Genomic DNA, 13,826 nt, shown 5'->3' on the forward strand with positions numbered 1-13,826 from the left:
CCCAGTTGTGACACACAGTCTGAGAAAAATGAGGCAACATAAAGGGGATGATGGGAAGGATTTTTGTTATCAGGACATTCCTAAAAAATTCAGAGTCTACGTTCATAATATGCATTTGGGTGAGGAGAGGAGAAAGGCACTGAGATTGCTTCTGAGGGACAAGGAGGGTATCCGAGATTTCTTAGAGAAAGTCTGGTTTGAGCAAGGGTTAATATGTCACAAACCCATTGACAGACTAATGGGTTTGTGAGCTTTGAGGATGGAGAATGTGGTAGGGTCAGAAGAACCCTTACCCCTTCCAGTAAGGAAAAATAGAACAAAATTCCTGAGGCCAGAGAGCACTTCTACCTCCCGTACCTGAGGTATGGTGACCCGTGGATGTTGGGCGGGGTTCAGGAGCAGGTATTGAAGAAAGTTGAAAAAAACGGCAGAATTGCAATGAACTGTGAGCAAGAACTTGAGAAACTACACTCTGAGACGTTCTAAGAATCAGTGACTGTTTTCCTTTGGTAACCCACTCAGAATCTAGACCAACATCATACATCATAATAGGTCAACTGACTTGCTTACTGATGTGTTTCCCTAATTTCAAATTCAAAGCACCTTTTTTTTTTTAGAGAGACATATAGAGACAGGGTCTTGCTTTGTCATCCAGGCTGGAGTGCAGTGGTATAGTCATAGCTCACTGTAACCTCAAACTCCTGGGTTTAAGCAACCCTCACATCTTAGCCTCCTTAGGAGCTAGGACTACAGGCATTCACCACCATGCCTGGCTAATTTTTTATTTTTGTAGCTGTGGTGTCTCTCTATTTTGCCCAGGCTGGTCTCAAACTCTGGCCTTCAAAGTACTTTTTCGTTCACTGGTTTCCTGCAGAGAGACTGAGCTTTCTACTATCCAATAACTTTCACATTAGACACCACTTCCAGCCACCTAGTGGTACCGAAAGGACCCTGCCTGCACTCTGCCTCAGGGGTACCTCATCTAGACTTACACCTTGCTCTTCTTAAGCGAGGTGTGAGGGACATTTTGGAGCCATTGAGGAGGTGAGGAAGAAGAGGTGAAGTCTTGAGTTCTTTCTCCCCACTCATAGGGCGGCTGGTCTGAAAAAGCTGAGAACCTCTGGCCCAAGTGAGAAGGTGATGCTTCTGCCACTACTGACCTTGTCGGAACAGATGATGCCCTCTAGCCTGCAGGCTTGGGACTGCACCACTCCTAGGTGAGAAGGGCCCCAGTTAGCAAGACACCCAGAGCCCTGGCCAGCCAAGGAGTTGAGTGGAGACACTAATCTTTAGGCTTCAGGATGTGAAGTTAAGGACCATAGGACAATAATCAGGGGTGAAAGAGAAATGAAAGGCAAGAAGGACAGACAGAAAACTGACTCCTTTGCCATGGAGCTAGAAACCAAGGACATGGAACAGAGGCAGAGGATCCAAGTGGAGGATAAAAGGAAGGCTGAGAAGTTCCGAAACCAATGACAAAGCCACAGGCTTCCTTTAAGTGGGCTCCACCTTTGCTTCATGCATGCATTCATTCATTCAATGAACTTTTATATACTGAGTGCAGCCATTCACAAAGTAGCTGTACCCTCGGAAGCTCAGAATCTGGAGACAGGAAATGGATACTGAGATATCTCTGACTTGTCAAGAACTGGAAAACCATTCTGGGTCCCAAGGAACACAACTAGGAGTGGAGGTAGAGAGGAAGGAGCAAGAGGAAGACTGCTTTCTGTCCTGGGGGAAGCCCTGCAGTTCCTGGGAAGTTAAGCCTGTGCTGGGGGTAGAGTTAAGATGCACTAGAAGGTGACCATAGGCTCTTTTGTTGTTTGTTTGTAGCACTTACTGTGTGCCAAGCACTATGGACTTCATGAAATACTAGTTCCTTTAATTCTCATGCAACCCCATGAAGTGTGTGTGCTTATTCTCTTCATTTTCCAAATAAGGAAATTGAGGGACAGAGTACTCTTACAGTGTCTAGGGAAGTGTTCAGCAGAGGCATCCAGACCGGAGTGTGCTGAGTCATACTTATCTCCTGATATGAAAGCTAGATTCTGAACCCACTCCTACTCCCATGATGGTCCTTCCGTGGGACCTGGTGCTGGATCCAGCCTCATTTACAGCACTTGAATCTTCGCTGAAGGTGGTTCTGTGGCAGAGCTCTGAAACTGAACTAATTGAATGTCTTTCAGTAACAGAATGCCAAGTATATAGACGTCTCTAGAATGCTCTAGAGCAGGGGTCCCCAACCCCCAGGCCATGGACCAGTACCGGTTGGTGGCCTGTTAGGAACCAGGCCACAGTTGGAGGTGAGCTGCAGGCCAGCAAGCATTACTGCCTGAGCTCTACCTTCTGTCAGATCAGCGGTGGCATTAGATTCTCATAGGATGTGAACTCCAGTGAACAACGCATGTGAGGGATCTAGCTTGCACTCCTTATGAGAATCTAACTAATGCCTGATGATCTAGGCCAAAACCGTCCGCCTTCCCCACCCTTGACCTGGTGGAAAAATTGTCTTCCACAAAACCAGTCGCTGGTGCCAAAAATGTTGGAGACTGCTGCTCTAGAGAATGCTCTATCTCCGGCCGAGTGCTGTGGCTCACACCTGTAATCCCAGCACTTTGAGGTGCCAAGGCAGGCAGATCACCTGAGGTCAGAAGGAGTTCGAGATCAGCCTGGCCAACATGGTGAAACCCCGTCTCTACTAAAAAAAATACAAAAATTAGCCAGGTGTGGTGGTGCACACCTGTAATCCCAGCTACTCGGGAGGCTGAGGCAGGAGAATCACTTGAACCTGGGAGGTGGAGCTTTCAGTGAGCCAAGATCACACCACTGCACTCCACCCTGGTCCACAGAGTGAGACTACATTTCAAAAAAAAAAAGAACACTCTATCCCTGGAATTCCTTGTCTCACCTGCTACTTAAGAAACAAAAATAAACAAAAAAACCAATGTAACTTGAGCTCATAGCAACTTTTTAAGAATTTATCCTCTCCCAAAGTCCTTGGCCAAATGTGATATGCTGACTCCTGCTATGGACCTACATCCAGGAATAATTGCTTTGCCCTGCCACCCACAGTCAGGCATTGCTCATGGCTGCATGGGGAGTATTGAGTGCATCTTATGAGCCAACGGTTGTTCTAGGCATGACAATCAGTGCTGAACAAAGCAGGGGTCCGGATAGAGTCAAGAGAAGAGTCCTACACTGATGAGTACTGTGACAGGGGAAGAATAGAGCACTGGACCAGCCTGCAGGAGGGGTACCTGAGTAGCAGGGAGAACCAGGAAGGCTACCTGGAGCCTGGTTGGCCATGCAGAAACTACAAGAGCCATTGCCAGGACACGGCAGAGAGCCATCTGGAGATGCAGACCTAGAGGAAAGTACAGCTGCTCTGGGCCAGAGTCTCTTGCCTTCATACTTGCTAGTTATAAATAAATAAATACATGTACAAGTAAAACTCTCCTAAAACAACACTGTTACATGGGAAATAAAATCGGAAAGTTGAGAATCATTAAATAGGACAATCAACATTTATTAAAATTTTTAATTTTTGTGAGTACACAGCAGGTGTATATATTTATGGGGCACATGAGATGACTTGATACAGACATACAATGTGTGACAACCGCATCATAAAAAATGGGGCATTCGTCCCCTCAAGCACTTATCTCCCATGTTACAAACAGTCCAGTTATACTCTTCTAGTTATTCTAAAATGTACAAACAAATTACTATTGACTATAGTCACCTTGTTGGGTCATCAAACACCAGGTCCCATTCATTCTATTTTTTTTTTTTTTTTACCCATTAACCATCCCCGCTTCCCCCCAAACCCCCTACTACTCTTCTCAGCCTCTGGTAACCATCCTTCTACTCTCTATCTCCATGAGTTCAATTGTTTTGATTTTTTGGTCACACAAATAAGTGAGAACATGTGATATTTGTCTTTCTGTGCCTGGCTTATTTCACTTAACATAATGACCTCCAGTTGCATTCATGTTGTTGCAAATGACTGAACCTCATTCTTTTTTATGGCTGAATAGTACTCCACTGTGTTTATGTACTACATTTTCTTTATCCATTCATCTGTTTACAGACACTTAGGTTATTTTCCAGATCTTGGCTATTGTGAACAGAGCTACAGCAAACATGGGAGTGCAGACATCTCTTCAATATAGTTTCCATTCCTTTGAGTACATACCCAGCAGTGGGATTGCTGGATTGTATGGTAGCTCTATTTTTGGTTTTGTGAGGAACCTCCAAACTGTTCTCCATAGTGGTTGTACTAATTTACATTCCCACTAACAGTGTACGAGGGTTCACTTTTCTCCATATCTTTGCCAGCATTTATTATTGCCTGTCTTTTGGATATAAGGCATTTTAACTGGAGCGACATGGTATCTCATTGTAGTTTTGATTTGCATTTCTCTGATGATCAGTGATGTTGAGCACCTTTTCATATGCTTGTTTGCCATTTGTATGCCTTCTTTAGAGAATGTCTATTCAAATATTTTGCCCATGTTTTGATTAGGTTATTAGATGTTCTCCTAGAGAATTATTTGAGCTCCCTGTATATTCTGGTTATTAATCCCTCATCATATGGGTAGTTTTAAAATATTTTCTGTCATTCTGTTGATTGCCTTTTCACTTTGTTGATTGTATTCTTTGCTGTACAGAAAAACTTGATGTAATCCCATTCATCTATGTTTGCTTTGGTTACCTGGGCTTGTGAAATATTGCTCAAGAAATTTTTTCCTGGGCCAATGTCCTGGAGAGTTTCCCTAATGTTTTCTTGTAGTAGTTTCAGAGTTTGGGGTCTTAGATTTAAGCCTTTAATCCATTTTGATTTGAATTTTGAATATGGTGAAAGATAGGGGTCTCATTTCATTCTTCTGCATATGGATATCCAGTTTTCCAAGCACCATTTATTGAAGAGACTGTCTTTTTCCCAGTGTATGTTCTTGGCACCTTTGTCAAAAATGAGTTCACTGTAAGTGTGTAGATTTGTTTCTGGGTTCTCTATTCTGTTCCATTCATGTGTATGTCTGTTTTTATGCCAGTACCATGCTGTTTTGGTTACTATAGCTCTGAAATATAATTTAAAGTCAGATAATATGATTCCTCCAGTATTGTTCTTTTTGCTTAGGATAGCTTTGACTATTCAGGGTCTTTTGTGGTTTCATATAAATTTTAGGATAGTTTTTCTATTTCTATGAAGAATGTCTGTATTTTGATAGGGATTCCATTGAATCTGTAGATTGCTTTGGGTAGTATGGACATTTTAACAGTATTGGTTCTTCCAATCCATGAACATGGAATATCTTTCCATTTTTTGGTGTCCTCATCAATTTCTTTTATCAGTGTTTTATCATCGTCATCATAGAGACCTTTCACCTCTTCTGTTAATCCCCAGGTATTTAATTTTATTTTTGCCTAGTGTAAATGAGATTACTTTCTTGATGTATTTTTCAGATTGTTCACTACTGGCATAGAGAAATGCTACTGATTTTTGTATGTTAATTTTGTATCCTGCCACTTTACTGAATGTGTTTATCAGTTCTAATAGTTTTTGGTTGAGTCTTTAGGTTTTTCCAAATATAAGACTATGTCATGTGTAAACAAGAATAATTTGACTTTTTCTTTTCCAATTTGGATGCCCTTTATTTCTTTCTTTTGCCTGATTGCTCTAGCTAGCACTTCAAGTACTACATTTAATAACAGTGGTGAAAGTGGACATCCTCGTGGTGTTCCATATCTTAGGGGAAAGGCTTTCAGTTTTTCCTCATTCAGCATGATACTCGCTGTTAGTATGTCCTATATGGCTTTTATTATGTTGAAGTATGTTCCTTCTATATCTAGTTTTTTGGGGATTTTTATGAAGGGATGTTAAATTTTACCAAATGCTTTTTTGGCATCAATTGAAATAATCACATGGTTTTTATCCTTCATTCTGTTGATATGATGTATCACATGGATTCATTTGCATATGTTGAAACCTCCTTGCATGCCAGGGATAAACCCCACTTGGTCATGATGAATGATCTTAATGTATTGTGAAATTCAGTTTGCCAGTATTTTGTTGAGGATTTTTGCATCAATAGTTATCAGAGACATTGGCCTGTAGTTTTCTTTTTTTGAGGGGTCTTTGCCTGGCTTTGTCTTTAGTAGTTCATAGTAACCACTAATGATCCTTTGAATTTCTGTGGTTCAGGAGCATATTGTTTAATTTCCATGTATCTGTATAATTTCCAAAATTCCTCTTGCTATTGGTTTCTAGTTTTATTCCATTGTGGTCAGAGAAGATGCTTGATATTTCCTTTTTTTTAAATGTTTTGACTTGTTTTGCGACCTAACATATGGTCTATCCTTGAGAATGAGCCAATGATAATACTGGCCTCATAGAATGAGTTTGGAAATATTCCCTCTTCCTCTATTTTCCAGAATAGTTTGAGTAGGATTGATACTAGTTCTTTAAATGCTTGTAGAATTCAGCAGTGAAGCCATCGGGTCCCGGGCTTTTTTTTTCCACAGGGAGACTTTTTATTACAGCTTTAATCTTGTTACTTGTTATTGGTCTGTTCAGGTTTTGGATTTCTTCAAAAGCTTGATAGATTGTATGTGTCTTCAAGCTTGATAGGTTATATGTGTCTAGGAATTTTTTCATTTTTTCCTTTCTTCTAGATTTTCCAATTTGTTGGCATATAGTTGCTCATAGTAACCCACTAATGATCCTTTGAATTTCTGTGGTATCAATTGTAATGTCTCCTTTTTCGTCTCCGATTTTATTTATTTGAATCTCTTTTCCTAGTTAGTCTGGCTAAAGGTTTGTCCATTTTGTTTAACTTTTCAAAAAACCAACGTTTTGTTTCGTTGATCTTTTGTATTGTTTTCTCCATTTCAATTTCATTTATTTCTGCTCTGATTTTATTATTTCTTTTCTTCTACTAATTTTGGATTAGGTTTGCTCTTACTTCTCAAGTTGTTTAAGATGTATTGTTAGGTTATTTAGTTGACATTTCTCTTCTTTTTTCATGTAGGCACTATAGCTATAAACTTACTTTTTAGTACTGCTTTTCCTGTATCCCATAGGTTTTGGCATCTTGTGTTTCTGTTATCATTTGCTTCAAGAAATTTTTCAATTTCCTTCTTCATTTACCTGCTGGTTATTCAGGAGCATATTGTTTAATTTCCATGTATTTGTATAATTTCCAAAATTCCTCTTGCTGTTCGTTTCTAGTTTTATTCCATTGTGGTCAGAGAAGATGCTTGGTATCTCAAATTTTTTTAAATGTTTTGACTTGTTTTGTGACGTAACATATGGTCTATCCTTGAGAATGAGCCGTGTGCTGAGGAAAAGAATGTGTGTTCTGCAGCAGTTGGATGAAATGTTCTGTAAATATCTATTAGGTTCTTTTGGTCTATAGTGCAGACTAAGTTTCTTTGTAGATTTTCTGTCTGGAAGATCTTTTCAGTGCTGAAAGTGGGCTGTTGAAGTCTCCAGCTTTTATTGTATCAGGGTCTATCTCTCTTTTGTTCTAATATTTGCTTTATATATCTGGGTGCTCCAGTATCAAGTTCATATGTCTTTAAAATTGTTATATCCTCTTGCTGAATTGACCCATTTTCACTATGTAGTGATCTTCTTTGTCTCTTCTTACAGCTTTTGTCTTGAAATCTATTTTGTCTGATTTAAGTGTAGCCACTCCTGCTCTTTTTTGGTTTCCATTTGCGTGGAATATGTTTGTCCATCCCTTTATTTTTACTCTGTGTGTCTTAATAGATGAAATATGTTTCTTGTAGGCAGTAGATCGTTAAGTCTTTTTTAAAAAATCCATTCAGTCACTCTACGTCTTTTTTTTATTTTATTATTATTGTACTTTAAGTTTTAGGGTACATGTGCACAATGTGCAGGTTAGTTACATATGTATACATAATCATCATTCTCAGTAAACTATCACAAGGACAAAAAAACAAACACTCTATGTCTTTTGATTGGAGCATTTAGTCCATTTACATTCAATGTTATTATTGATAAGTAAGGACTTACTCCTGCCATTTTGTGATTTGTTTTCTGTCTGGTTTGTGACCTTCCCTTTCTTCTGTCTTTCCTTCCTGTCTTCCTTTTAGTGAAAGCGATTTTCTCTGGTGATAGAATTTAGTTTCTTGCTTTTCATTTTTGTGTATGTGTGTATCCGTTGTATGTTTTTTGGCTTGAGGTTACCATGAGGCTTGCAAATACTATTTTATAGTCCGTTAATTTAACTCGATAACAACTTAACACTGTTTGCATAAACAAGGAAACAAAAAGCAAGCAAAAAAAAACTAATAAAGACTCTATGCCTTAACTTTGTTCCCACACTTTTTAACTTTTTGTTGTTACTATTTATATCTTATTGTACTGTCTGTGTCTCGAAAACTTGTTCCACTCCTCAAGTGGAAGTTACTATTTTTCATAATTTTTCATTGTTTAGTCTTTCTACTTAAGATAAAAGTAGTTTACATACCACAGTTACAGTGTTATAATATTCTGTATTTTTCTGTGCACTTACTATTACCAGTGAGTTTTGTACTTTCAAATGATTCCTTACTGCTCATTAACATCCTTTTCTTTCTGATTAAAGCACTCCCTTTAACATCTCTTGCAGGACAGGTCTGGTGTTGATGAAATCTCTCAGCTTTTGTTTGTCTTGGAAAGCCTTATTTCTTTTTCATGTTTGAAGGCTATTTTCACTAGATCTGATATTCTACAGTAAAAGTTTTTTCCTTCAGCACTTTAAATAGGTCATGATGCCACTCTCTCTTGGCCTACAAGGTTTCCACTGAAAAGTCTGCTGCCAGATGTATTGAAGCTACGGTGTACGTTGTTTCTTTTTTCTTCCTGCTTTTAGGATCCTTTCTTTATCTTTGACTTTTGGGAGTTTGATTATTAAATGCCTTGAGGTAGTCTCCTTTGAGTTAAATTTGCTTGGTGTTCTATAAACTTCTTGTAGTTCAATATTAATATATTTCTCTGGGCTTGAGAAGTTCTCTGTTATTATTCCTTTCAATAAATTTTCTACCCCTACCCCTCTACTTCCTCTTTAAGGCCAATAACTCTTAGATTTGCCCTTTTGAAGTTATTTTCTAGATCCTGTAGTCGTGCTTCATTGTTTTTTATTACTTTTTCTTTTGTCTCCTCTTGCTCTGTATTTTCAAATAGCCTGTCTTCTGCTTGCTGAATTCTGCTATTAAAAAACTCTGATGTGGCCGGGCGCAGTGGCTCACGCCTGTAATCCCAGCACTTTGGGAGGCTGAGGCGGGCAGATCAGAGGTCAGGAGATTGAGACCATCCTGGCTAACACGGTGAAACCCCGTCTCTACTAAAAATACAAAAACAAAATTAGCCGGACGCAGTGGCGGGTGCCTGTAGTCCCAGCTACTGGGGAGGCTGAGGTGGGAGAATGGTGTGAACCCGGGAGGCGGAGCTTGCAGTGAGCCAAGATCGCCCACTGCACTCCAGCCTGGGCGACAGAGCGAGACTCTGTCAAAAAAAAAAAAAAAAGAAAACACACACACACACACAAAACTGATGTGTTCTTCAGTATGCCAATTGCATTTTTCAGCTCCAGAATTTCTGCTTTATTTTTCTCATTATTTCAACCTCTTTGTTAAATTTATCTGATAGAATTCTGAATTCCTTCTCTGTGTGATCTTGAATTTCTTTGGGTTTTCTCAATGCAGCTATTTTGAATTCTCTTCCTGAAAGGTCACATATCTCTGTTTCTCCAGGATGGGTTGGTCCCTGGTGCCTTATTTATTTCACTAGGTGAGGTAATATTTTCCTAGATTATCTTGATGCTTATAGATGTTTGTCTGTGTCTAGGCATTTAGCTATTAATTGTAAGAGGTATTGTAATCTTCACAGTCTGGGCTTGTTTGTACCTGTCCTTCTTAGGAAGGCTTTCCAGATGTTCAAAAGGACTTGAGTGTTGTGATCTAAGCTCTATCTGCTTTAGGGGGCACCCCAAGCCCAGTAACACTGTGATTCTTGCAGACTTGTAGAGGTACCACCTTGACAATCTTGGACAAGATCCAGAAGAATTCTCTGGATTACCAGCCAAAGATTCCTGTTTCCTTCCCTTACTTTCTCCAAAACAGTCTATCTCTCTGTTTTGAGACACCTGGAGCTCAGGGTGGAGTGACACAAGCACCCCTGTGGCCACCAAGGACTGTGCTGGGTCAGACCTGAAGCCAGCACAGCACTGGGTCTCACCAAAGGCCTTCTGTAACCATTGCCTAGCTACTGCCTACGTTTGCTCAAGGCCCTGGGGCCCTACAATCAACAGGTAGCAAAGCCAGCCAGGCCTGTGTTATTCTTATCAGGGTAACAAGTTCCCCCAGGCCCCCAGAGGTGCTATCTGGGAGTCAGAGACTAGAGTCTTCTTATCAGGGTGACAAGTTCCCCCAGGCCCCCAGAGGTGCTATCTGGGAGTCAGAGACTAGAGTCAAAAACCTCAGGAGTCTACCCTGTGTTCTGTTCTCTATTGTACTGCACCTGAGCTGGCACTCAAATCACAAGATGTAGATTTTCCCACTCTTTCCACCCCTTTCCAAAGGCAGGAGAGCCTCATCGGATAGCTACCGCCACTTCAGGCCCACAGAGAATACTGCCACACTACTGTCAGTGTTCCCAAGGGCTCTTCAGTCAGCTTGCGGTGAATGCTTCTAGGCCTGGGACTCACCCTTCAGGGCTGTGGGCTCCACTGTGCCCCAGGGCAGGTTCAGAAATGCCATCCAAGAGCCAAGTTGTAGAATCAGGGACCCCAGGAGCCCAGTTGGTGCTGTACCCCATTGTGTCCAAGCTGGTACCTAAGGTGCAAAACAAAGTCCCCTTTATGTTTCCCTCCACTTTTCCCAAGCAGAAGAAGTCTCACCCCATAGCTACCATAGTTAGGAATGTGCTGAGTCTCATCTGAAGCCAGCAAGTCTCAGAGTCTCACCCAAGGCCCTCGACATAGTACCTGGATATCATTGCTGGTTATTCAGGGCCCAAGGGCTCTTCAGTTAGCCGGTGATGAATCCTGCCAAAACTGTGTTCCCTTCAAGGCAACTGGTTCCCTTCTGGCCCAGGGGGTGCCTAGAAATGTCAAGTGGGAGCTAGGGCCTGGAAAGGGGGCCTCATGACTGACCAGTGCCCTATCCTTCTGTGGTTGAGCTGGTATCCAAGATATAAGACAAAGTCCTCCCTACTCTTTTGTCTCCACTCCTCAAGTGGAAGGAAGGAGTCTCATTATTTTGAACCATGAGCTGTGCAGCCTGGGGTTAGAGGAGGGGTAATGCTGGTACCACTTTAGCTGCCTTGGCTGGTGTCTCAGTATATTGTGTGCATTCACACCCTAGTCTGCTGGCTCTGGGCCCAGTTCAACACTAGCACTTGCCTAGGAGTTGCAGTCCTTGTGACCTAGACTGAATTTCAAGTTTATTTAGAACCCCAGAGCACTTTAGCCCACAGTGGTAAGGCTTGCAGAAACTCAAGTTCTGACTGTTGGGGTCAGTGACTCCCCTCTGGGTAGGGCTGGTTTAAATCTCCCTCCACGGGTGGGCATCAGGTGAATGTGTTCCAGTTTTGCTTTCTCCTATAACAAGGACAGTACTGATTTTAATACCTCACAATTGCTGCACTCTCCCTCTCCCCAGCACACAAAACTGCTCTCTGTACCACACTGCCACTGCTGGGAGATTGGGGACAGGGTGGCATCAGCGATTCAAGACAGTTTTTCCTACCTCTTCAGTGCCTTTTTCAGCAGTATGAAGTTTCAGCAGTATGAACATGTGTGGCTATTAACAATTTGCTCTGGAAGATGGAAGGAGGATAGAGCATCCCCAGGAGGAGCCCAGGCCTCAGCTGGGCCGGGAACATTGCGTGACACACTCAGAAGTTGGCCTCTGCTCCTTTGCTCTGTGTAGGTCCATAAATTCATGTGTAACTTCAGAAGCTTGTGGCTAGTTAGTCCAAGCCCCTTTTGGTGCATCTGGGTTTAGTTATCTGCATTGCTGGCATTCGACGTGGTAACCTGCGTCCTAGGTTATACAGTCTTGTCCAGGGTAAAATGAACTCCCCTAGCAGCAAAAGGAGAGGGCACCAAAGCCAGGAAGATGGGGCCTGGATTCATTTTCTGGATCTGCCATCCTAAAGCTATGTGGACTTGGGCAAGCTCCCCCACCTCCCTGAGCCTAAGATGCCTTCACTGACCGTGTGAGGATAAGAACTCCAACCCCCTTGGCTTCCTCTGAGGCTTGAATGAGGTCCTATGTGTAAAGTACCTGTCATGGCCCTGGTGCATGACATAGGTTCCCTCCCCTTGCACCTTAGCAGTGGAAGTGAGCTCCAGAATTTTCAAGGGTACCTACTAGGGGCTGACAGAGGACTCAGCATGGTTTGGGAGATAATGTTACTATTGGGTTCTTAGCATTTATTTCTTAAGCACCAGCTCTGTGAAGAAAAACACACAAACACACACACACACGCACACACACCCCACTATGCCAGACCTACTGCGAACTCAAAAAGCATTGGGACATATTCTTCAAGTCTGAAAAAAGAGAAAGGAAAAGTAGATGAGGAAAGGAAGCAAACAAGAGACCTAGGAGAATTTTAAGCAAGATACTAAAGATACACCCTTTCACTCAGAAAGGGTGAGCTCTTCTTCAATTATCTTCCTCCTGCTCCTCCTCCTCTCCTACTAGTACTTCTACTACCATTGATGATAACAATATTTCCTACAGGTGCAGGTCATTATGCCAGTAAATCACCTTCTCTTGTGGGCTTCTTGTCACATGAGCAAGATGCACAAGCCACAAACCATCATGATGGAGGGCTCAGGCTTTGGAGTAGGACACCCGGAGTTTGAATCTCAGTTCTACAACTAGAAACACGGCCTTAGGTGTATAGTCAAACCTCACTAATCTCCAGACAATTTTTTTTTTGAGACAGAGTCTAGCTCTGTCACCCAGGCTGGAGTGCAGTGGAGCAATCTCGGCTCACTGCAACCTCTGCCACCCGAGTTCAAGCAATTCTCTTGCCTCAGCCTCCCCAGTAGCTGGGATTATAGGCGCCCGCCACCATGCCTGGCTAGTTTTTCTATTTTTAGTAGAGACAGAGTTTCACCGTGTTGACCAGGCTGGTCTCGAACTCCTGACCTAGTGATCCGCCCACCTCGGCCTCCCAAAGTGCAGACTTCTTCACATTATAATTATAATCTTACCTTAGAGAACTATCGTGAGGAGTAAAGGAGGAGCCATAAGTTCTCACCTTGGTGCCTGGCACATGATGAACTCAACATATGTACATTATTGTGGACATTATAGTTCATTCTGGAATGCGGCTGCCTGAATTGGAAGCCCAGCTCTTCTACTTATGGAATGTGTGGCCTAGGGTAAGTTACTTAACCTCTCTGTGCCTAGTTTCCTTCTTAGGGTTTAATTATCAGTACCGCTAACAATCAATGAGGTGGCCTTTTTCATTTTATTTCATTCTAAAAACCCTACAATAGGATTGTTGTGAGAATTAAATGAAATATATATATATGTACTTATATTATATTACAAGAAGTATATTTCTTAGACTATCGGCTGGCATATAGGAAGCACTATACACATGTTTATGGTTATTCACATTTCTTGAATAAATAATCTGGGTGAATTGTGAATTTAGCACCTACTAAGTGCCAGGCAGTGAACAAACTAAACCATCCCTATACTCATGAAGCTTACATTCATGTGGAGAAACAGCTAATAAACAAAATAGGGTGCTAGATAAACAGGAAAGGGGTACAAGGTGTGCTGAAGGTGGA

Source organism: Pongo abelii, chromosome 1, assembly GCF_028885655.2.
Source record: "Pongo abelii isolate AG06213 chromosome 1, NHGRI_mPonAbe1-v2.0_pri, whole genome shotgun sequence".
Classification (NCBI taxonomy): Eukaryota; Metazoa; Chordata; class Mammalia; order Primates; family Hominidae; genus Pongo; species Pongo abelii.